The sequence below is a fragment of the Protopterus annectens genome, chromosome 17.part0 (assembly GCF_019279795.1).
Source record: "Protopterus annectens isolate FY-2018-M chromosome 17.part0, PAN1.0, whole genome shotgun sequence".
Lineage (NCBI taxonomy): Eukaryota > Metazoa > Chordata > Ceratodontiformes > Protopteridae > Protopterus > Protopterus annectens.
In genome coordinates this window covers 322,188,175-322,213,067 of record NC_056751.1, presented here as the reverse complement: position 1 = coordinate 322,213,067, position 24,893 = coordinate 322,188,175, and the positions used below count along the sequence as shown (strand labels likewise).

At 42.6% G+C, this 24,893-nt stretch overlaps 1 protein-coding gene across 1 annotated transcript in view; it reads right to left on the bottom strand.

Annotated features, from left to right (window-relative positions):
* The window catches only part of LOC122791434, a 523,655-nt gene that overhangs the window by 93,175 nt on the left and 405,587 nt on the right, over positions 1 to 24,893 (bottom strand). The gene's annotated exons all lie outside the window — the stretch shown is intronic.

Here is a 24,893-nt window from a genome sequence, read left to right as displayed (position 1 = left end):
ATCACAAATATATTAGCAAACAAATTAATTCCAAATTTCACCCCAGAAGCATGAGTACAAACCCCACATATAGCTAAGGATGTTAAATGTTCCCAAACGAATGCTTGCTAAAAAATACTGTCCAAAACTAAAAATACAACCCAAATGGGACATTATCCTAAACTAGGATGTTTTCATGAACAGCATTAAACATGCATAGTGGAACCACTCATGCAACTATTAAACCTGAGCTTATCCACTGGCTTTGTTCCTGAGGTTTGGTGCACAGTAGTAATCATATCACTCCACAAGGGTGCCTCCATCATGGATCCTGGAAATTAAAGACCTACCAGCTTGATGAACCTCATCTGCAAGGCAATAAAATTGGTCATAACAGACCCGATAAAGTATGATATCAAAGAAAATCTTATAAGACTTGACCCCCAGCTGTTCGGTTTTGTTAAGGGTAGGTCCTGTCTAATGAATCTGTTGAATTTTTTTGACAAGGTAACAAGCCATGGGCAGTGGTCACACTGCCCATACAGCATGTCTTTACCTCAAGAAGATATATGATACCATACCATATGCCAGCATTATCAACAAGCTAAATCTGCTCCAAACTGATACCTATATAATTAGATGGCTAGATAACTGGCTGAGGGACAGAATCCACAATGTGAGGGTGGTAGGAGAGTCCACAGAGAGCAGGAAGCTAACCAGCAAGGTACCATAGAGATCTGTTCTAGAACCTCTGCTACATGGCATATACTTTTCTGATCTCCAAATCAAACACTGGAAACCTTGGTTAACCAAGGTTGTAGATGATTGCAAAGTACGTGTTATAGTTAAATTCCCTTCTGATATGCAGACATTACAAAGCAAACTTACACATGTCAATAGCTGTTGTCCTGAAAATGGGCTAAAATTTTAAGATAAAAAATGCAGTATTGTTGCAGTTGATAAAATACCCACCACCCAACAGGTAATATAGAAAACACCTTACAAAATGAAGGTGTTGTGAGAGATAATGGAGCATGGGTGCATAATCCACCTCTCCTTTGATCATCATGTTGGAACATTGGTCAGGTATTTTCTATAGATTCAGAGAACTCCTTACCACTCTATATTCTGTACTAATCAGGCTCATCATAGAATGCAATGTCACCTTTGAGATGCATTTTACTAAACATATCAAGCAGTTGGAGAGAGAAAAAAAAAAGGTTCCTGACAAAAAAAGATCATGGGCCTCAAGGACATGAGCGACCAAGACAGACTTAAGACCTTGTCTCTGTATCCAGTGGCCTGTAGACTCCTTAAGGGTGAACTGTGCCTTGCCTTGTGGGCAATTAAGGATCCAGCAGTCCAATACCTATTTCTGCACAAATCAAACAACCCATTGAACATTAGAACCACAGATCCGAACTTGCTTCTGCAAATAAAAGATTCACAGTAGAAAGACAGATTTATCACAGAAAGACTACCCCTTCTCTAGAGCAGACTTCCTCTCCAGATCAAGCAGTGTGACGCACTATATTAATTTAAGAATGAATTAGACACTTTGATGGATATACATAAATTCACCCCAGTACGTCTGGCAGATTGCTCCTTCAAAAAAGGAAGTTAGGTCTAAGGATGGGTACTGGTAAGGCATAAACGGTCACATGGCCCAGATGCCTTGTATACTTATGATTTTATTTCTCTGTGTGTGTGTGTGTGTGTATATATATATATATATATATATATATATATATACATAAATATATGAGCACTACCAGGAGTTCTGCAGAGTAGGGCAAGTCTTTGTCTCATAGCTCTTTGTGACTAATGAATAAAGCACATTGATGAGTCCCAAGATAATGTAAAACTGCTCAATCATTATGACTGCTCATGTATACTTATTTTCTGTTTATTAACCAAAAAGGCTGTGGCTGAAAAGGGTCTTGTAGCTAGTATATCTGTCAAGTAAACAAATAAGTAGGTTTAATTTTGCCATGTGTCCTCGATCCTCCTCTTGTTTTAACAGCTTTACTGAAGTATCACTTAAGACATAGGCAAACATACATTATATAAATTAAAAAAGCATTGACATGTTCCTAGTTACAAACATATTTTTGTATAACTATGATCACTTCATCATTATATAAATTGCTCAGTTACTGACCTCCTTTAAATCAAGCTCTTCCTCCAAAACATTATTCTGCATGTATTGTTCCCACAATTTCCATTTTTCTTCTATGGCATTTGCTCCTAACCCTTTCTAAAGATCCCTCTTCCAGTTCTTTTATCTCTGTTACAGTATTCAATATTTCAAATACAGTTAGTTTAGATTCTGATTTCCATTTTCTAGTAATTCCTTTTTTGGCAGCCATCAGAATTAAACTTAGCAAGGCCTTACTATGTCTAGGTAATTCAGGTCCTGTACCCAAATCAAAAAATTATTTCCTTAGTTACACCAATTCACTCACCCGATATTTCTGGCTGAGTATTCCATAGGGAATTTTTGAAGTCTGCCAACACATTACACTCCCAAAACTTATAATATACTTCCATATCACTATTGCAGTATTCTTTACATAAGGTATTGCCTCCCAAGGGTAGTCCAACGTCTGGCCAGTATACCAAAGCCTTAGGAATTTATAGATGTTGTACATCACATGTATGCTCTATTGCAAAAGGTGTAGGGCATAAAGGTGATGTAAAGACACACATACTTCAGGACTTCTTTGCCACCAATCCGAATGCAATCATTGATCGTCGGTCTGAACTCTCCATGTGTACTGGCTACCAAGCCATGTTTCAGATAAGTGCCCCATTGAGGTTTCTTCTTATCTATTTCTAATTTTATTTTGGTTTGTTCACATGTCATCCAGAAAGGGAAAATGTCCGTGTGGGAGGCAGATTCCCCATAAAGATCGTCACAAGCAGTGTCTCTTCTATTTGGGTGCTTCTCACAATCATACTTCATACTCTAACTGCCAGGCATTCGTCTCTAAGACCCTAAGTAGTCATCTTTCCCCTTTGTTTTTTTACCTTGAGTACCAGCATCTTAAATTGTTGGCGCAAGGTGCTATGGAGGATTCTTTACATCCAGAAGGTCAGCCTCCCGCAAAGAAAAGGGCCAAAAACCTGAGACCTGACTCACCTGCTGTCCTGTCACCCTCGACATCTCTCTTGAGGCTGGTGAAAGTCTGGAGCATTGTCAGGTTATTTCAGATTCCTCTGCTGTGACCCTGTTAGAGGCCAGCATGGATCTGACTTGCATGTCCTTGGAGGCTTTACAAACATTTGCTCCAGATATTTAGAGGAACCTCGGCTGAGTATATCTGAGGGACCGAGGGGGATACTGCAAATTTTAGTTCAAGAGGAGATTCCTACTATATTGGTTGAGTGTAGGCAAGGGTCTGAACTTCCTAGGGTCTTTCGGGCACATGTTCCTCAGAAGTAAAAAAAGAAAATTAAGGATATTTCCCCTGCTGTTAAAGATCTCCAACATGAATGGCAGGATTTTAACCAGGAGTTGTCCAATGCCTTAGTAACCTTAAATTGTCTTCAAGGAACTTCTGTACCTGCTCCTCCCTGTTCATCTACTTCTCTTAAGAGGCCTAGAGAGCAGGAATCCTTTGATGAGGATTTGGATTAGGGGGAAGAGTCTTTGGCATATTGTTTTCAAATCCCTTCTCCTTTGGATTATGGACCGAGGAGGAGGATTTTATTAGTCCAGACCCTCCCTTTGAAGAGCTCTCCTTTGGGCACACTATTAATTGTTTGATGTAATATTTCAAATGGGACTGTTCTCAGGTTTCTGATATTCAAAAGTGGGTACTATGAACACCTCCAGCTCCCAAACCCTGTGCTGTACCACCAGTCTTGGCTGCTCTGTTAGATACCTTTTCAGCAGCCTCTATTACTCCTGATTCTCAATCTCCAGCCCCTAAGAAACCTGACAGGTTTTACAAGGTTCCTGATGATTGCAAATTTTTGGACAAATGTTGTTCTGATCCTTCTGTAATGTCTGTCTGTTCTGATAAACCTTCTAAACTTTTGCCATCCACTAAAATACTTCCTTCATATAAGAACAGTAGAGCCATGGAATATTTATGCAAAAAGGTATAAAGTGCTGCCACTATAGCTTTTAGGGCTATTAATTACCAGATTCATCTGACTGTGTATGTTATAGTCCTTCTTTCTCAAACTTCTCAGGCAGTCTTTGACCTCCCTGATTCAGGAGGGAAGGTCTCTGCCCTTTATTTACCATGTTCTACCTCGCAAGTGACTCACCACTCTATTAAATGTAGTTATAATGCGGCAGATGCTTTCTCTAGGGCTTTGGCATTTGGTTCTGTTCTGAGGTGTTTTTCTTGGTTTTGTCTCCAGCCTTTACCTGATGACATTAATACTAAGTTGTTGGATGCTACTCTTGATAATAAGAACTTTTTTGGTTCTGCTACTGCTCAGCTTTTTGTCCCTCCAGGATAAAGGCAAGGCCTTGTAGGAATTGAAACATTTTTGTGTATCCTATCCCTAAATTCCAGAAGAATTATCCAACCAAATTTACTTTTGTTTGCAGACAGCCTTGCCATCCTCCTAAAGATAAAAAGATAAAAAATAATGCAGGGAAAGCGCTCTACGCTCCCACCGTTGCCTGAAATTGGAACTTTCTTCCCCTATCCATGTCCACTGCCCCCTCCACATCCATATTCAAAAACTCCCTCAAATCGCATCTTCTTAGTGCCTGGTTATGCCCTTGTATCACATAACTCTACCCACACTGCTATTAACTCCCCAAACTCCTCTCTGATCCCCTGTAGGCTTGGTCATCTGAAAGGGTACTTTTAACTGTGGAATCTTACTTGATATATTTTCTTCTCTTACCAATGTATAACTGACATTGTTTTTTTCACCTGTGTTCTATATCTTCTTTTACCCAGTGTTTTATTAATTTCTTGTTATATTACTATGCTCAGCATACATGATGTAACCTGTTTTTTTTGTATTAAGCTGGATGTACTGTATTTGTATAACTTGATGCTGGAGCTTTTCGGCCCGGGCCTCCACTTTAAATGGACCTGGTCCAGCCGTAATTTCCCGGTTAACAAATGTAAAATAAATAAAATAAATAAAAAGGGTTCTAGGCATGTTCCCTCTGCTAAGTCTGCCCAGACTCCTCCTCCTCTTCAGAAGCCTCCTTTTCAAGACAAATCAGGTTTTAGCTGATGGTTTGCTTCCTCTTTTCCTAGGCCAGGTTCCTTTTTCCCCTCTGTCTTTCCTGGTCCCTTCTCAATTGGTTAAAGGTCACTTAAGGCTCTTCGGTTTTATCCATCATCTGCCACGGATATTTCATGGTGTAGAAATCCCATCCTTGTTTTCTGAGCATCCCTCAGCCTCCTCAGGAACAGCCTCCCTTCTTTCCAGAACTGCTTCAGGGCCTTTTAACTCAGGGCACCATTCAAGCTTTGCTCCCTGTCCAGGAATGGAAAGGGTTTTGTTTCTGGTTCCCAGGAAAGAAGGCATATGGCGATCCAGTCTGGATCTTTCTCAACTCAACACCTTTCTAAAGGTCCTTTCCTTTCGGATGTTGTCCCTTCAAACCTTGTTCCTTCTTCTTCTTCCCCAGGTTTCTTGGTATCCCTGGACCCCAAGGATGTCTATCTTCACATCCCCATTCACACCTTTTAAGGAAATGTTTAGGTTTCTTGGTTCATCCTTGCATTTTCAGTTCTCTGCTTTGGCTCTGGCCTTTCTACTGCCTCAAGGGTATTCACCAAATGCCTCACTCCTGTCATTGCTTTTTGTAGGATGATAAGGGTTCAGATTTTTCTTTATCTAGATGACCTGCTCATTCAGGCTTCATCCTTTGAGGTCCTTCAACGTCTCCAGTTTACTTTTGTCTACAAAGCCTGGGTTTACCTTAAACTTTCAGAAATCAGTCCTGGTTCCTTCTCAGGATCATGTTTTTCTAATTTGCAGTTTCCAGACCATTCCCATGCTGACATCCCTTCTACCCAAGATTCTCTCTCTCTCTGATCACCTTTGTTCAATCTCTTCCTCCTCTGGTTTCAGTCATAGCTAAGGATTTTCTCAGCGTTCTAGGATTCATGGCCTCCACCATTCCTATGCTACCTTTAGCCAGACTCCATATGAGAAAACTACAGTGGTTCCTCAAGTCAGTGTAGCTTCAACACTGTCATCCATTGGATTTTCTTGTTCCTTTCCTTCCATGCCTCAAACTCGAGCTTCAGTGGTGGATTCATCAGCTTCCTCTCATCCTAGGATTTCCTTTTCAACCTCTAATCCTATCTCAGGAACTTTTTTGGATGCCTCGAACAGGGATGTGGAGCTTATTTCAGTTCCCTCAAGGTCCAGGGTTTCTTGCCTCCCCATCAGAGGTCAGATCACATCAACCTAAAGGAGATAAAAGCTCTCCTTTTAGCTCCTCAGGCTTTTCATTCCCTCCTCCTTTTAGGGCCTCTCTAAGTCTTCACAGATAATACATGTTGTGGTATATCAACAAGCAAGGACAGACAAGGTCCTACCTTCTTTGCATCCAGTATCAGGTGACTCTTCATTCTGTCTACATTCCTTCAGAGCAAAATATAGTGGCAGACTCTCTGAGCAGGTCCAGTACACAGACTCATGAATGGATGCTTCACAGGGATGTGTTTCTGGGCATTGTCCATCGGTGGGGTCCTCCACAGGTAGCGCTTTTTGCCTCCCCTTTGAACAGAGAACTTCCTCTTTTCTGTGCTGAGTCCTAAAGCTTCTGGCATGGAAGGTGTACACACTATATTTTCCTTGCAAGGGAATGTTTCTCTATGTCTTCCCTTCCTCTGATTCTGAGGATCCGGATCAAGATCAAGCAAGACTACCCTAAACTCTTGCTGGTGACTCCCTTTTGGCCCAAACAGCATTGGTTCCCTCTCCTTCTTCAGTTAGCCAGCGACAATCACCACAAGTTACCGCACAGGATGGACCTTCTCACACAAGACAAGGGGACTCTGATCCATCTTTGCTTGTCCACTCTTCAACTGACACTGTGGGTGATGGGGTGTTGATCCCTTTTAGGCACCTCTTTTCTGAGGACATGCTTAGGGTTCTGTAGGAGGCCATGAAACCAAGTACCAGAAAATCATATTTTTCCAAATGGAAGAGATTTTCTGTCTGGTGTCTTTCTTGTAACAGGATCCCTTTTAATGGGGATCCCTCTGGTTCTGTCTTATTTATGTGAATTACTCCATGCTGCATTAGCATATTCTTCAGTTAATGCTTACCTTTCAGCTATTTCTGCTTGCCTACCTTTGACTCCTCCTCTTGCCTCTAGGTTTGACGTCAAACAATTTCTTAAATGTGTCCTTCATATCAAGCCTCCCAGGAAGCCCATTCCACCTTTCTGGGACCTCAATGTTGTGCTTGAAAAATTGACTCAGGCTCCTTTTGAGCCTGCAGCTTCAGCTTCCTTGCAACGTGTACTTGGAAGACTGTTCTTCTTTTGGCCCTTACTTCATTTAAGAGAGTATCTGGGTTCTTGTGGCTGATTCTCCTGTCGTAGTTTTTCATAGGGACAGGTTATCTCTTTGTACTAATCCTTCCTTTATGCCCAAATGAGCTGTCTCTTAATCTATTAATTTGCTGTACTTTTTTTCCTTTTCAGCAATCTGGCAGTGAGAAGGTTCTTCATACCTTGGATTTGTAGAGGCAGCTCAGATATTATTTGGATAAGACTAAGACCAATCACAAATCTTAGCAATTCTTGGTTTCCTTTCATCCCAGATCTCTGAGTTTGACTGTTTCTAAGCAAACTATATCCTCCTGGATCTCTAAAGCCATTTCCTTTTCTTATTCCCTTCATGGTAAATGTCTTTTTACCTCTGTAAAGACTCATTCTACTAGAGCCTCTGCTTCCTCTGGTGCTTTTTTCAAAGGACTGGATACCAATTCCATCCCTGAGCCTGCTTACTTGGACTTTATCCATATTTTCACTAAGCATTACAAGTTGGATGTTGCTTCCAGGACAAGAGCTGGCCTTGCCACAGCTATCCTGCTTGGGTTTTTTGAGGGCTCCTCTGTACCTTCCTCCTCCCAAGTTTCCTCCTGAGCTTTTGTACTCTTCCCTTGCATAAAAAAAGTATTGCAACAGTGATATGGAAGGACATAATACAGTTGTGTTAAATCTTTCTATAACAGTAGATGTCCTTCTCTTCACTGTTGAAGTATTTGCTCCCTCCCTCTTCCCCCATTTATTTTTGCTCTGCCCTATTCCTTCTGCCCTCTTGGCCTGGAATTCTTTTCTTTTTTCTCCTATTGGATCCTAGGAATAATTTCTCCTTATGGGCCTTTTCATTTCTGAGGTATGTACATCCGTACCTCACATTTATGCCCTACACCTTATGTATGGCACATACATGTGACGCATGACGTTTATAAATTCCTAAGACTTTGGTATACTGGCTGGATGTTGAGCTATCCTTGGCAGGGAATCCTTTATGTAAAGAATACTGCAGCAGTGAATAGAGGACATCACCTGTTATATGTAAAATTTTACACAGCTGTACTTTCCCAGTTACCTCTTTCTTCTCCATCACATCTTCAAAATTTGCCAACTACTAGAAGTAAAAGTCTGCTTGTGGTATTAAAATGCCTATGCAAACACTTCCAAGAAAAAAATATGAATTTCTAGACTTTGTTGCATACTTGGGAGCTATACATATGTCTTCCCATTGTTTCCTTGTTTCCTTGTGAACTGCTTTTCCATTCTCTCTTCTCAGTCTCTTCTAACCTCCTCTGATTGATTCTTATAGTTATTGTGCAATATTTTAAATGCCCCACTAATTATTTTATTTATTTTATTTATATTTATTTATTTTATTCAACATTTGTTGACTGGGAAAGTTTGACTAGAACAGAATCTGTTTTCAAAGGATGCTTGGGGAGAAATGCTCCAGAGGCATGTCTTTGGAATGTGGGAGAAAACTGGAGTACCCAGAAGAAAACCACGGGGAAGCATTGAGGACTCCACACAGAAGGTGCCTCAGCTGACAATCGAACCGGAGAACCTCTTGCTGTGAGGTGACAATGTTAACCACTGCACCACTGCACTGCCCCTTTTTTAACAATACCTTCTGTTCTAGATTTAACTAAAATCTCCACCAGAACAGGTGTTTCACTTAGGATTCCCCTATCCTTTTCTCTTTGTTTATAATCTGGTATCAATCCCTGATAGGGAAGGCAGTGTCTAGCCTGTAGTCCAAATGTCTCCATGGCCTCTTCCCATTCTATTACCTTTCTCTGTCTAGTTATTTGCTCTCAGTATCTTGGCTCATTTGACACTAAATTCCAGCCTCCTCTTGCCTGTTCTCTCTGTACATGTAATTGCAGTCATCCCTATCAGCAAAATCTCCTTTCTCCATTCTTAAGTTAGCTTAGTTCTTTGAATACTTTCTGCTACTTTGTGAATATAATCTGTATGGTTGTTGTTGTTCTCCTTAAGGATTTGCATCCAAAATCCCACTCTCTACTTATTTCCTGAATTTCCCCACCTGTTTCTTCATATTCCCTTTCCACATTGATTTATAGCTTTCTGCTTGTGTTAGATATATAAGCCTTAGATGTGTAGATCTAAAATATCCCTTCAAATCTAAACCACCTTGTTATATTAGAAGGATCAAATGATAGCACTTGATCTTTGACTTCTTCCCTTCCTAGATAAATTCTTTCAAATCTTTATTAATTATTCTCCATAACTTCTCTGATTGATAAAAATATGCCTGACCTGCATATAAAACTAAAGGGACTAAAAACATTTTTACTAATTTTATCGTAACATCCATATCCATAAACGAGATTTCAGTTTCACAAATTTTGTATTATCTTTTCAGTCTTTCCACACATATCCTTAGCTGCCTTAACAGAATTATTTTTAATCCATACTCCTAAATACTTGATTTTATCATTTCCCCATAAGTATGGGTACTACTGGATTAATTAATGTGTGGTTACATATTTTACAGCTATAGCCTTTGTTTTATTTTTATTAATTTTATATCCTGAAAAGACCTGAAACTGTATCAGGACGTTCCACAACACTGAGATGTCTTTTCTGGTTTTATCAGGTGCAAAATTTTATTGTCTGCAAATAAAACCACCTTTTCGAGATTACTATACCAATTGTATCCTTGAATTTCTGACCCCCCCCCTTTTTTTTGGCAGTGTCTCTTATCACAACCGATTATTTCTGTGGGGCTTGGGGGTGTTCCTCAGATTTTAATCAGAGAAAATTAGAAGTTATGTACCTACCATAACGTTCCATGTTAGTTGTCTTCTCTCGCCTTCTTTCTTGCTGGATGGGTTCGGAGCCGATCCTCGGCTCCGACTCGGCACTTGCTTTAGCTTGAGAACTCCTTTTACCAGCTCGAGGCAACCCTATATCCCATGATGCAAGGCGGAACTACCTCAGATCTCGTTTGGTAGCTAACTTACCCTGCTAAAGACTATCCTAACAGAATTAGGAACAATGGTTCCTAAAAGAAATCCTCCTAACAACGTACTGGAGGAAACAATCAAACAGGAACTCTCCAAGATCTGTCCAGGCCAGGGGGAAGGAGGGAGGGACGCAAGAAAGAAGGCGAGAGAAGACAACTAACATGGAACGTTATGGTAGGTACATAACTTCTAAATGTTAAGTTGTCAATCTCGCCTTCATTCTTGCTGGATGGGACCGCGTCCCTAGCACCTGTATCCCGGGTGGCTCAATGGAACAGACTCTTGAGAACTGTGGAACCAAAACTGGCCCTATCTCTGGAGGCCAAGTCCAACTTGTAATGAGAGACAAAGGTATGAGGCGTAGCCCAAGTAGCTGCTGCACAAATGGTATCAATGGGTAGTCTATCCTGAAAAGCTGCAGAAGTGGATAGACTCCTGGTTGAGTGTGCTTTAGGCTTAGAAGATAGCTGTTTGCCCCTGAGAGAGTACACATAGGAAATAGTGGAAGTCAACCATCTGGATAAGGTCACTTTAGATACTGGAAGACCTATCCTGTTTTCTGCATAGGAGACAAATAATTGGTCCGATTTTCTGAATTGTTTAGTTCTATGCAAATAGTACCTGAGCTGACGATGGACATCCAAAAAATGCAGTTTCTGTTCAGCTCTGTCGGAATAGTTTGGGAAAAAGACTGGTAGGTCTATAGATTGGTTAATGTTGGTTTGAGATACGACTTTGGGGAGAAAGGAAGGGTTAGTTCTTAATGACACCCTGTCCTTATGAAAAACCAAATAAGGGGAACAAATGCAGAGAGCTTGAATCTCGGAAACCCTTCTTGCAGAAGTGACAGCCAGTAAAAATATAGTTTTCCAGGTCAATAACTTCAAAGAACATGAAGCAGACGGTTCGAAGGGAGGTAGTATCAAGGATGCCAACATTAAGTTTAGATCCCACTGCGGAGAAGGATGCTTTATAGGTGGTTTTAGGAGGAAAACTCCTCTCAGAAAGGCCTTGCATAACCTATGGGACATAATGTTATTGCCATGCAGGCCAACATGATACTTAGAAATAGCAGCCAGTTGTACTTTGACTGTAGATGACGAGGATCCTGAATGAAAAACCTCCGCCAGGAAATCTAAAACTGAATGTACAGGAGCAGTAAAGGGGTCAATATTTCTGGAATTCGCCCAGATAGAAAAACGTCGCCACTTGCTAGCATAAACAGTCCTAGTGGACGACTTCAAGGAAGAGACTAAAATGTCTCTGACTGAGTCCGAAATCATCGGTAGCCTGGCTAGGGTAGGAAGTGGAGCAACCAAGCAGTGAGGTTGAGAGAATGAATGGCCCGGTGCTGCTGACCCGATTGGTGGATCAAGAGATCCGGAACTGGGTCCAGATGCCAGGGCTGCACCAGAAGGTGACGATGCAGAGACGGAAACCAAATTTGTCGAGGCCAATATGGGGCAATGAGGATCAACTTGGCTCTCAAAATGGTGGCTTTCTGAATGACTTGTGGAATCAAGGGAAAGGAGGAAAAGCGTGCAGAAGTCCCCGGGCCAATCCTGGGTTAGAGAGTCTCTCAGAGGTTGGCCTGGAAGGGGAAAGAGAGTGAAGAAATCGGGCACTTGTTGTTTTGAGGAGTAGCAAAAGATCGCAACAAGGAGTGCCCCACTTCAGAAAAATCTGATCCACTACAGATTGATTGAGAGACCACTCGTGAGGCATCAGAATGGATCTGCTCAGCCTGTCCGCTAATAGGTTGGACCTGCCGGGGATGTGCGTTGCTATCAGAAACCGCTGAGAAGAGATCGCCCACTGCCAAAGTCTGAGAGCTTCTCGACATAACGGATAGGACCTGGTCCCGCCCTGCTTGTTGATGTACCAGACCACGGACATGTTGTCCGTCTGTACTGCAATTGTCCCCGTGGGAAGAAAGTCGTTGAGGGCTTGCAACGTTAAAAGCACTGCTCTCATCTCCAGGACATTTATGTGCAGATGGTATTCTATGGGTTGCCACGTCCCGTGGACCATCCTGCCCTGATAATGCCCCCCCCCACCCGATCAGAGAGGCATCCGTAGTGACTGTGGCAACTGGAGGAGGGGGAATAAAAGATCGGCCCTGATGAAGAAGAGGGGAAGATATCCACCAGTTCAGATGAGCTCGGCACGACTGTGTTACCAAGATTTCGTGCCTCATCGGGAGACTGTGGTACGACCACTGCGTGAATAGCATCCACTGCAGAAGATGCATGTGGAAGCGAGCCAGTGGTAGAAGAACAATGGCCGCAGCCATAAGACCTAGAACCTTCAGTATAAATCTGGCTTTGATCTTGTTGCTTTGCAAAAGAAGCCGAGCAATTTTGGATGTCCAGAATTCTTTGATCTGTTAGTCTGGCAAACATTTTGACGGTGTTTAATTCTGCGCCTATAAAGGTGATAGATTGGCAAGGCAGCAGAGAAGATTTTTCGAAGTTTACTGAAATTCCCAAACTCCTGCAAAGCTGTAGAGTGTAGTCTCTGGACTGAAGAAGCTGACACTTGGTGGTGGCGGAGAGGAGCCAGTCGTCCAAATAGGGAAACACCTGGAATCCTCGACGTCTCAGATGAGCTGTGACCACTGCCATGCATTTCGTAAACACTCTGGGGGCTGAAGTGAGGCCAAAGGGCAGGGCTCTGAATTGGTAATGACTGGTCCCTAGCCGAAAGCGGAGAAACCTTCTGGAGCGTCTGTGAATCTTTATGTGATAGTACGCATCCTGTAGGTCTATAGAGCACATCCAGTTGTCCTTGCCCAGAAAGGGCAGAATGGACTGGAGCGTGACCATCCGGAATCTTGCCTTCTTGACAAATCTGTTCAGATTGCTCAGGTCTAATATTGGTCTCCAATCTCCCGTCCTTTTGGGGACCAAAAAGAATCTGGAGTAGATGCCAGATCCTACCTGGTCTGCTGGCACAGTTTGGACGGCTCTTTTTTCTAGGAGCTTTGAAACCTCCTGTTCTGCCAAATCCCTTTGACCGGGTGAGATGTCTGGAAGGGAATGTAGAGGTACGGGAAACCTTTCAAAGGGGATTTTGTAACCCTCGGATATAATCGACTTTACCCACATCTCTTGAGATAGGGATTGCCAGGCTACTGGGTACAGCGAAATCCTTCCCCCGACTGCCTCCAAGGGTGGACAGTCGGGCAACACCTCAGGGATGCTGAAACGGCTTCTCAGGAAGAGACTCCCTGTTGCCCTGGTTCTGAGGACCCCCCCTGCCTCTAGGGCGGCGTCTATTATTGTTACCCCCTCTGCCTCTGGGGGTAAACTGACCACGTGTGTCCGGTGTAGCTCCTTGGGCTTTACGGAACCACATCTTCCCCCCTTCTGACCCTTGGGGTATGGTCTAGAAGGAGTGGAAAACTGGACTCCAACGGCAGAAAGAGTTTTACCGTCCTGCTCACACCTGGTCAAGGTATCCTTCACCTGAGGTCCGAACAAAGTCGAACCATCAAAGGGGGTATTAGTGAAGGACGCCTTAAAGGGGTCCGCAAAATTACAAAGCCGCATCCAGGCTTGGCGCCTAAGAGCAACTCCTGTGCCTGCGGCCCTGCTCGCTCCATCGGCCGCATAGGATATGAGCCGCATGGAGGAGTTAGATATGGAATTCAGGATAGCAAGCTGCGAGGCAATCTTTTCCTGAGCCCCAGCAGCAGAAGGATCCTGGACTACTTCTCCCAGTTCCTTGAGAACATCTCGTTGAAGCCTGGTGAAGTGACAAAGATAATTCAGCGAACGCATAGCAAAGGTCGCTGAAGAAAACATCCGCTTTCCATACCTGTCCATGGTCCTAGAGTCCTTATTAGGAGGATGGACAGGTACTGAAGGATCCGCCAGTTCCTTCTTAGTGGCAGCCGCCACCACCATAGCATCCACCGAGACACCCTTGGAAAGGAACTGTTTGTCCGAAGGGGCCGTAATGAATTTGGATGGTCTTCTGGGGACAGGTTCCACAGAATCTGGAGCCGCCCACGCCTTACGAGCCACTACCTGCATAAGTGGGTCGAAAGGCGGAGACACCCAGGAGGTGGAGGGTCGGGATCCAAAAGCCTCCAGGTATACCGACTCATCCTCGGAGGGGTCAATGGAGGGCCAATTCCCCCTCTGTTTGAGGAGCTCAAGGATGTCTGAAAAGGAGACATCCTCAGAGGGCGACCGTGGGAACCCTCCGACTCATCTAAGTCGGTATCAGATGTAGTAGACTCAGGGGAGTCTGTGTGTTTCCTCTTACACGTCCTCTTCCGAGGAGGTTCCCCTGCAGGATCAGGAGAAACCTCGGAAGAGGAGGAAATTCCCAGTGGGGAAACCTGGGGCGATGGATCCCTGGGCCTGTGAGCAAGAGGTTGGCAAGAGGCATCTGCAGGCACTGAAGAGGGAGGAGCTAGAGGGATAGACCATTGACCAGGCTCAGAGGCCAGGACACTCCTCATCACCTCAAAGGCTCCTCTCCCCGGGAGGCCGGGGCACACTCGCTCGAAGAAACAGGAATGGCCGGCTCCAAAGAGAGAAGGCTCTGAGGTCGATGTCAGCGCCGAGCTTACCAAAGCGAAGCCCCGAGAGGGAGAGCGGGGTCGGACAAGGGTCCGATGCCACTAGCCCCCTCGGAGCCGACAGTGGAAACCTGACGACCGGATCCCTCCAAGGAAGGTCTCAAGGAGGAGATCGGAGCTGAGGACGATGGAGCCGAAGGATGTATCGGCTCCGGCATAGAAACAGTCGCTGTCCCGAGAAGCTCCGGCTCCGAACTGCGGTGTGGAGTCGGAGGAGGAAGTTCAAGGATTGGGGCTATAGCCGAAGTCTGTTGAGACGGGCTATGGAGCATTTGGGCCAGTGCCTGAGACTTCAACAGCCTGCTTACCACCCTCTCTAAATCGTGGTCAGACAGCCTGGAAGATCTCGAAGATCGGCTCCGATGGCTCCGCTCCGACAAAAGGGGAGACCCCGGAGCCGAGTGGATACTCAGTATAGAAGGGGACCGAGATCTCTTACGGGTCGAAGCCGAAGTCCCTTGAACTCCAGATGGAGCCGAGGATATCTCGGCTCCGATGCTGGATAAAGTGTCGGCTCCAGCCGGAGCCGACAAGGCCACAGTAGTCAGGGTATCGGAGCCGGTCGGCGCCGAACCCACTACTTGAACAGAAGATGTATCGGCTCCAGCCGGAGCCGATGTCGGCTCCGACGGAGCCGGAGCCACCGGAGGAGGCTTGGACACTGTAGCCTGAGCCTTCGGTGGTTTAGGAGGTTTTCCTGACCCTAATTTAGGAGGAGAACCTTCTGGCTTAAGTAAGCCTCGGAGGATGAGTTTATTCCTCCTTTCCTGCAGGACTCTCTGGCTAAAAGCATGACACAAAGCACAGGAGTCCTGCAGGTGCAAAGGCCCCAGGCAATAAACACAAGAAGTGTGACCGTCTGTCAGAGACATTTTCTGACAGCACTGGTCACACTTCTTGAAGCCTGAGACCTTGCCTTCCTTTGACATCCTAGGAGGATGGAACACAAACAATCCCAACAAACACACAAATTAATCCCTTACACAAACACACAGGAAGGGAATAACCAATGGGGAATTAGGCCTGACTAAAAACTTTAGATTAAAGATTATAAAAGTTTGAAAACAAGGGAATAGGGTGGGCTGTAACTAACTACAGACTAAACTGACACTAAAAGGGAAAAATAAACCCCTAACTACTCTTTTTCTTATTTCACAAAGAAAAACTTACCTCAGCTGGCAAAGGAGACCTCTTTCGCTAAGCGGCAAATGAGATCTGAGGTAGTTCCGCCTTGCATCATGGGATATAGGGTTGCCTCGAGCTGGTAAAAGGAGTTCTCGAGCTAAAGCAAGTGCCGAGTCGGAGCCGAGGATCGGCTCCGAACCCATCCAGCAAGAATGAAGGCGAGATTGACAACTTAACATAGTCCCTACTACCATTATTGAATGACGCCCTGTGTTACAGCTTTCCAAGTTTTATAAGGCAGATGTCCTATTAAAGAAAAAACAAAAAAACTAAACATATTTCTCCTGCCCCTAATGATCCACAAAGTGAGTGGCAGGCCTTCACTCAGGGTTTGTTTAGTGCTTTGATGGCACTGAAACCTCCTCAGGGTGTTTCTGTTCCTGCTCCCCCTTGGTCCTCTACTCCCCTTAATATACCCAGGGAACAGGATTTCTCTGAGGAGGAGTTGGATTTGGATGAGGAAGCCTTTGCTTACTCTTCTCAGATTTCTTCTCCTTTGGACTATGGGTCAGAGGAAAAGGAATCTACCAGTCCTGATACTCCCTTTGAAGAGATTTCTTTTAGGGACACAATCTCCAGGATGATGGAGTTCTTTAAATGGGACTATGGTCAGGTCTCTGAGATTCATAAGATGTACTATGAGTTGCTGCAGATGGAATTTCCTAAGCCTTCTGCTGTTCCTCATGTTTTGGCTGCTTTCCTGTATGAGTTTACCAATGCCTCTAAAGCTCCAGATTCTCATCCTCCTGCTCCCAATAAACCTGATAGGTTTTATGGGATACCTGAGGACTATAACTTTTTGTACAAGTGTCCTGTTGCTGAACCCTTAGTGGTGTCTGTAGCCTCTGACAAACCCTCTCAGTTGCTCCCTTGGTCCAAATTACTGCCCTGTGATAAAGATAGCAGAACCATGGAAAGACTAGGTAAGAAGGTTTATATCTTGGCTTTTAGGGCTGTCAATTATCAGACCCATATGTCCAGGTATGTGTTGGCTCTCCTATTTCAGGCTTTTCAGGTTATTTCTAATCTTCCAGATGCTGAGGGTAAAACTTCTGCTCTTTCTGTATTAGGGACTTCCTCCCAGGTGGCTCGTCATTCCATCAAGTGTAGTTACGATACAGCAGATGCTTCTTCTAGGGTTGCTGCTTTTGGGTCAGTGATGAGGTATTCTTGGCTTTGGCTTCAACCTTTGCCTGATGATATCAAGGCTAAATTGATGGATGCCTCTCATGATAATAAACACTTGTTTGGTGAAGCGGCTGCTGATTTGTTTAAGTCCCTTCAGGATAAGGGAAAAGCTTTAAAGGAACTCAGACATGTGTTTGTTTTTCCTGTTCCTAAATTTCAGAGAAACTACCCCAATAAGCCAGCCTTTGTTCACAGGCAATCTTGTCCTCCTCCCAAGGAAAAAAAGGTTAGCAAGTGAGCTCGTCCTGCTAAGGCTACTCAGACAGTGCATCAGAAGTCTTCCTTTCTAGATATAAAAGATGCTGTCTGACTATCCTGCTCTTCCCAGCCACTTTCCTGTTTTCCTTCACTTCTCTCTCTTTTCCTGTTTGGCTACATATTACTTGGGATTTCTGGGTTCTGTCCATTATTTGCCAGGGGTATTTCATGGTGTGGAAATCCCTTCCCCTTTTTATGGGTATTCCTCAGCCCCCTCAGGAACAGCTCTCCTTTTTGCCAGAGTTGCTTCGGCATCTTTTGACTCGGGGTACTATTCAAGAGGTGCCTGAGCCCCAAAGTGGGTGGGGGTGAGGGGGTTACTCCAGGATGTTTCTAGTACCCAGAAAGGAGGAAGACCAATTCTAGACCTCTCAAATCTAAAAACCTTTTTGAAAGTGCCCACTTTTCGGATGTTGTCCCTCAGACTTTGTTCCGTCTTTTGCTTCCTCAGACTTATATGGTGTCTCTGGATTTAAAGGATGCTTATCTCCATATTTCAATCCATCCCCTTTTCAGGAAATTTTTGTGTTTCTCTGTTGCTTCTTGACATTTTCAGTTCTCTGCTTTGCCCTTTGGCCTTTCTACTGCCCCAAGGATATTCACCCAATGCCTTGCTCCTGTGATTGCTTTTTGCAGGATTCAGGGGATTCAAGTATTTCCCTACTTGGATGACCTGTTTCAGGCATCCTCTCCAGAGATCCTGTTGCAAAACCTCAGTTTTGCCATTTCTTTTCTTCAGAGCCTGGTGTTTACAATAAATTTCAAAAAGTCTTCTCTGACTCCTTCTTAGGACCATGTTTTTTTGGGTTGCAGGCTTCAGACGATGCCTTTGCTGGCATCCCTGCCTCCTCCCAAGGCCTTGACCCTTATTTCTTTTTTTCAAGCTCTTCTTCCTCTGGCTTCCATTGCAGCCAGGGAGTTTCTGACAGCTCTGGGTTTCATGGCATCCACCATCCATATGCTCCCTCTGGCCAAATGTCACATGAGGAAGTTTCAGTGGTTCCTGAGGTCAGTTTGATTTCAACATGCTCATCCCCTAGAATTTGTAGTTCCTTTTCTACCTTGCCTCAAGAAAGAAATCCACTGGTGGATCTTGCAGTTGTCCCTAAATTCAGGGCTACTTTTCATCCCCATTTTCCCTCTCAGAAGCTGTTCATAGATGCTTCAGACATGGGATGAGGAGCAGCTTTTGGCTCCCTAAAGGTGCAGGGGATGTGGTCACCTCTTCAACAGAAGGAGCAGATCAATGTCAAAGAAATAAGAGCCCTTCTGTTGGCTCTCCAGGCTTTTTATCCTCTTTTCTCCCCAGGACCTCTTAATGTGTTTGCAGACAACACCACAGTGATGTGGTATGTAAACAAGCAGGGGCGAACAAGATCTTATCTTCTTTGCCAGTTGGCAGTCCTGGCATGGGATCTTGCTGTCCAGTATCAAGTGACTCTTCAGGCAGTTTACATTCCCTCAGGTCAAAACAATATGGCAGATAAACTGAACAGGTTCTTAACTCAATCCCACAAATGGATGCTTCACAGGGATGTGTTTCTGGACATTGTCCACCAGTTGGGTACTCATGAAATGGTTCTGTTTACCTCCCCTCTGAACAAACAACCTCCTCTGTTTTGTGCCAGAGTCCCAGGTCTTCTGGTGTAGAAGGTGGATGCCCCCTCTTTTTCTTGGAAGGGAATGTTTCTTTATGCTTTCTCTCCCCTTCCCCTCATTCCAAAAGTCCCGTTCAAAATTTAACAGGATGTCCCCAGCATTTTGTTGGTGATTCCCTTTTGGCCGAGACAGCATTGGTTCCCTTTTCTTCTGCATTTATCCAAGGACAGTCATCACAAGTTGCCTCATAGGGTGGAGCTACTGACACAAGACAAGGGATCTCTCATCTGTCCCCACCTGTACACTCTTCAACTGACACTGTGGGTGATAGGAGTTTGATTTCACATAGACACCTTTTTTTCTGAGGATATGCTTAGGGTCCTGCAGGAGGCCAGGAAACCCAATACTAGAACATCCTACTTAACCAAATGGAAGAGGTTTTATGTTTGGTGTTTTTCTTGTAACCTGGATCCACTTTCTGTGGATGTTCCTTTGGTCTCGTATCTGTGTGAATTGCTGAATGCTGAGTTGGCTTATTCTTCTGTTAAGGCCTACTTATCAGTTCTCTCTGCTTGTCTGCCTTTATCTCCTCCTTTAGCTTCTAGATCTGAAGCTAAACAATTCCTTAAAGGCATCCTTCATATTAGGCCTCCCAGAAAGCCTGTTCCTCCTCCCTAGGATCTGAATTTTTTTTTTTGAGAAATTCAGTCCGACTCCTTTCGAACCTGCGGCTTCAGCTTCCTTGAAACATTGGTCTTGGAAGACTGTTCTTTTGTTAGCCCTTACCTCTGCCAGACAGGTGTCTGAGCTTCAAGCCTTTATAGCTTGTTCTCCTTTTTTGGTGTTTCATAAGGACAGGGTGTCCTTGCATACTAATCCTTCTTTTATGCCTAAGGTAGTGAATGAGGTTGGCATAATGGTTAAGGTGTTTACCTTGCAAGCATAAAGTGCAGGGTTTGATTCTCACATGGGGTAATTAGGCTTACAATGATTCACAAAGGCAGCTAGCCTGGTACTAATCTATTAACTTATATGAACATATCCTGCTAGAGAGGGGTCCAGGGAAGTAAATACTGTGGGAAGAAATAGCCAGGAAATTGTTATGGCTAGGCTTATATAGGCCCTAGGGCCAATTGCCTAGTACCAACCTATGAACCTATGAGTTGTTCCTTAATCAGCCTATTCATTTGCCCTCTTTTTTTCCCTTCTCCAAAATCATCTGCTAGTGAGTTGCTGCACACAACTGGATGTGCATATACAACTCAGATTTTATTTGGATAAGACTAAGACTATTAGGAAATCTGAACATGTCTTTCTTTCTTTTCATCCCAGGTCCTTGGTATTAGCTGTGTCCAAGCAGACTATTTCTTCCTGGATCTCAAAAGCTATTTGTTTTTTGTTATTCTTTTCATGGTAAAAGTGTTTCTTATTCTGTGAAGGCTCATTCTACTAGAGCTGTGGCTTCTTCTGGTGCTTTTTTCAAGGGTTTGGATATTAACTCTATTCTTGATGCAGCTACTTGGACTTTTGTGTATACTTTTAGCAAGCACTACAAGTTGGATGGAATTTCCAGAGCTAGAGCTGGTTTTGCTAAGGCCATCTTTCATGGTTTCCTAGACAGCTCTGCTGGTACTTCCTTCTCCCAAGTTTCTTCCTGAGCTTTGGCACTCTCCCTAATGTTAAGAATACTGCATCAGTGAAATGGGAGGATATTGCACAGTTGTGTAAAATCTTACTGTAACAGTAGATGTCTTTCTCTTCACTATTGCAGTATTTACTCCCTCCCTCCTCCCCCTGGTCCATTTATCTTGTGGATGTACTGGTTACCTCTTGTTTTTCCTTGGACTGGTGTTCCTACTGGGGCTTTCAGTTCTTAGGATGGTAAATCTGGACATCACCTTTATGCCTTAAGCTATGCGAGGAGCATATATGTGACATACGGTGGACCTTAAAGCAATACTGGCTGAACGTCGGGCTGCCCTAGGCAGGTAATCCCTAATGTTATGGATACTGCAACAGTGAAGAGAAGGACATCTACCGCTATGGTAAGATTTTACACAACTGTACTTTTTCCTGAATGTGCTCTAAAACAGTCACTTACTGTGTTTCTGCACTAGCTTCATCAACTAAGTCAGTATGTAATATAAAATAATTTCTCCTTTCATTTTTAACAGTATCTTTTTTGATTTGCTCAGTTCTCCAATTCAGAGCTCTAGCAGTGCCTCTAATATAGACATGTCCACAGACACCTAATCACATAAAGAGCATTACTTGAATTGCAAGTAGAGTATTAACAATGACATATATAACAACCAAACCCTTGATCCTAATCAGTTTGGTTTTGTTAAAGGTAGGCCGTTTCTGTTTAACCTAGATGATTTCTTTGACAAGGTCACAGAAGCTTTAGGTGAGGGTCAGACCATCCATACTGTCTACCATGACTTTGCCAAGGTTTTTGACCCCACTACCCATGTAGGCACCAAAGACAAACTTTAAATTCTGAACATTAACCCTACATGGTCCTCTGGATCTGGATATAAAATTGACTTTCCAACAAAATTCATGTTGTAAAATTAAGAAGTATCCACTCTAAATGTAGAAATATCATTAGCTATGTTTCACAAGGCATAATCTTGGGTTCCCTGTTATTTGGCATTTACTTCTCAGAAGTGAAATCAGGCATGCAAGGTCTCTACTTAAGTTTGCAGACAAACCCCAATTTTCAGGAAGTATAGTATTGTTACCTTCGGTAAAGACTCAACTCACTCACCTCCCAAAATCATATCTCTGGCACCACTATGTAGACAAAAAAACTCTCTTTTAATGACCATGTCTTGGATGTAGTTAGGAAGTGAACCAAAAACGGAGATGTAAGCGAACAATAAAACTAGGAACACAGTCAAAGGTTCGCTAATGAGATCCAAATAAGGGTCCAGGTCCAAAATAAGGATGTACAATTTATTATACCACGACAACCAAAATGAAAACTTGTAACACGTAGAATAAAAAACGCCAAAACTCAATAATGCTATAACGAGTAATAGTACGTTTTCGTACAAACTTCAATGCAAATACCCCTGGCTAAGCAGTGCAAGCTTTTATGTATGGCTAAAAATCTAGAACCAATCTCTGTCTGGAAATAATTAATTTAAAACCAATCAAATTACATAAGATTTAAAAAAAAAATCAGTCCTTTAAAATCACTTGTATATAAATGAATGAAAAATATAAATACTAACAAATGAATTATTATAATGAAACCACAGTTTGTATACTTGATTTATAATAAATGCTTGATTAAAACTTTTAAAAACTATTGAATGAATAATGAATGTTGTTGTCTTTCGGCTTTTCCCAGTTAGGGGTCGCCACAGCGGAACTCCGGTCCGCTAATTATTGGCAGTAGATTTTCACGGTGCAGAGTTGCCAGCTCGACACCCAACCTTCAACGAAGGTACGCCCATTCACGCATGTCTTTCAGAACACCACTCAACCCGAATAAATAATGAATGAATACATGAATAACAGTGGATTAATGAGTGTTTTGCTACCATCTAGTGGTCATGTAGCATTTCACACACACACACACACACACACACACACACACATATATATATATATATATATATATATATATAAATAGTGTAAATGCTAACAAAATAAGTTATTATAATAGAACTACATTTTATGTATTTATTATATATTATTTACTTGGTTGACAATTTAAAACAAATAAATAATTGAATAAATGAATAAATGACAGTAGTTTAAAAAAGTTTTTACTACCATCTGAATCACCATATGGCAAATTAAAGTTTGGCAGCTCTTAATTTAAGAACTGGAAGAATGGAAAGCATATCATTCAGGCCAGGATTTCTTGTGGCATCCAGTACAATCTGTCAATAAAGCTCTCGATATTCAAGTTTGGCCTCCCACATGCCCCCTCTAATTTCTTTAGGCACAACTTCCAATACAAAAAAATGAAAATGATGCTTGTGGACACACTTCTTTATGACGGAACAGAGCATTATTTATGTTTTCTTTCCTAATTTCATAAAGATGCTCATAAATTCCCATCTTTAATTTTCTTTCCGTCTTGCCTATATAGAATGAATTACATTGCTTACATAGGGCCAAGTAAACCAAACCGCTAGTATTGCAATTTGAAAAGCAGTTACTCTTAATATTTCGGTCCCTACTAACAATTTCTATAGAAGATCCTTAAATCTTTCCCATTCCTTATTAATGACACACCTGATAATCCCCGTATCACCTGTAAAATCCATGGTGTAAGCATCGTCCCAGTCCATAGAAAAATCTGTATTACTGGTAGTCTCTGAGGGGATGAGCATGCGTATTGGGGCTAATCTGTTCTCTCTACCTTCAGAAACGTCTGAGATGACTTCTTGAATTAAACAATCGGGATATCCCCTTTCCTTGAACATGTCTCCAACAAAACAACATTCTGTCTTGAAATCCTTACCGAGGGATGTCATACAACTAATCCTGACTAATTGACCTTTTATAAGGTTTCTCTTTTGTAAAAATGGATGTCCACTAGTATAATGAAGGTAAGAATTTGAAAAGGTACTTTTTCTATGTACCTTAGAAGACAAATTGCCATTCCCATTGGAAAGAGAAACTAAGAAAGTTAAGAATCTAAGTAAGTTAATTCCTGGTAGTTTTGTTGGGGGCATGTTCAAGGAAAGCGGATATCCCGAATGGGAAAGATTTAAGGAATTTTCAGATCTGGACATTTTATTTAAACAACCTTTAAAATTCACATATAGGAAAGATAGAAACATCAGGAATTTATTTGAGTTTGGGTGTGGGTATGTTTCACAAGGTAATCATAAGAAGGTAGGCACTTTTAAATGTGGTTTGTGTTCCCAGTGCCCCTACATATATTATACAAGTGATTTTAAAGGACTGATTTTTTTTTTAAATCTTATGTAATTTGATTGGTTTTAAACTAATTATTTCTAGACATAGATTGATTCTAGATTTTTAGCCATACATAAATGCTTGTACTGCTTAGCCAGGGGTATTTGCATCTGATGAAGTTTGTATGAAAACGTGCTATTACTTGTTATAGCATTAATGTGTTTTGGCGTTTTTTTATTCTATGTGTTACAAGTTTTCATTTTGGTTGTCTTGGTATAATAAATTGTACATCCTTATTTTGGAATCGGACCCTTATATGTAGTCAGGAAGTCCTTTGCACAGCTTATCTGTAGGGGTATGCCATAAAGGACAAAGGATGTCCTCGGCTCTCTGTTCTCATTAGACCCATCATTGAATACAATGCCTCCTTTGGAATATATCTTGTAAAACTTTAAAGACTGCAAAGGTGCCAGACTAAAAAAAATGGTTTAAGTTAATTTAAGTTATTTCACAGATTAAACTCTCTTCCATCTCATGCAAATTCTTGAGAAGCAACATACTATTTTACCTTCTTCATCTTTATAGAACAAATAGTCTAGCAAATAACCAAAACAAGCACCTAAATTCCCATTGTAAGCTTAACACCTGCTGATGTGATTGGTTTTACCCAATACATTCCTCATATTTTACGTAGCGTTTCTCTGAACATCAGTCTAACTGCCTCCTTGACTAT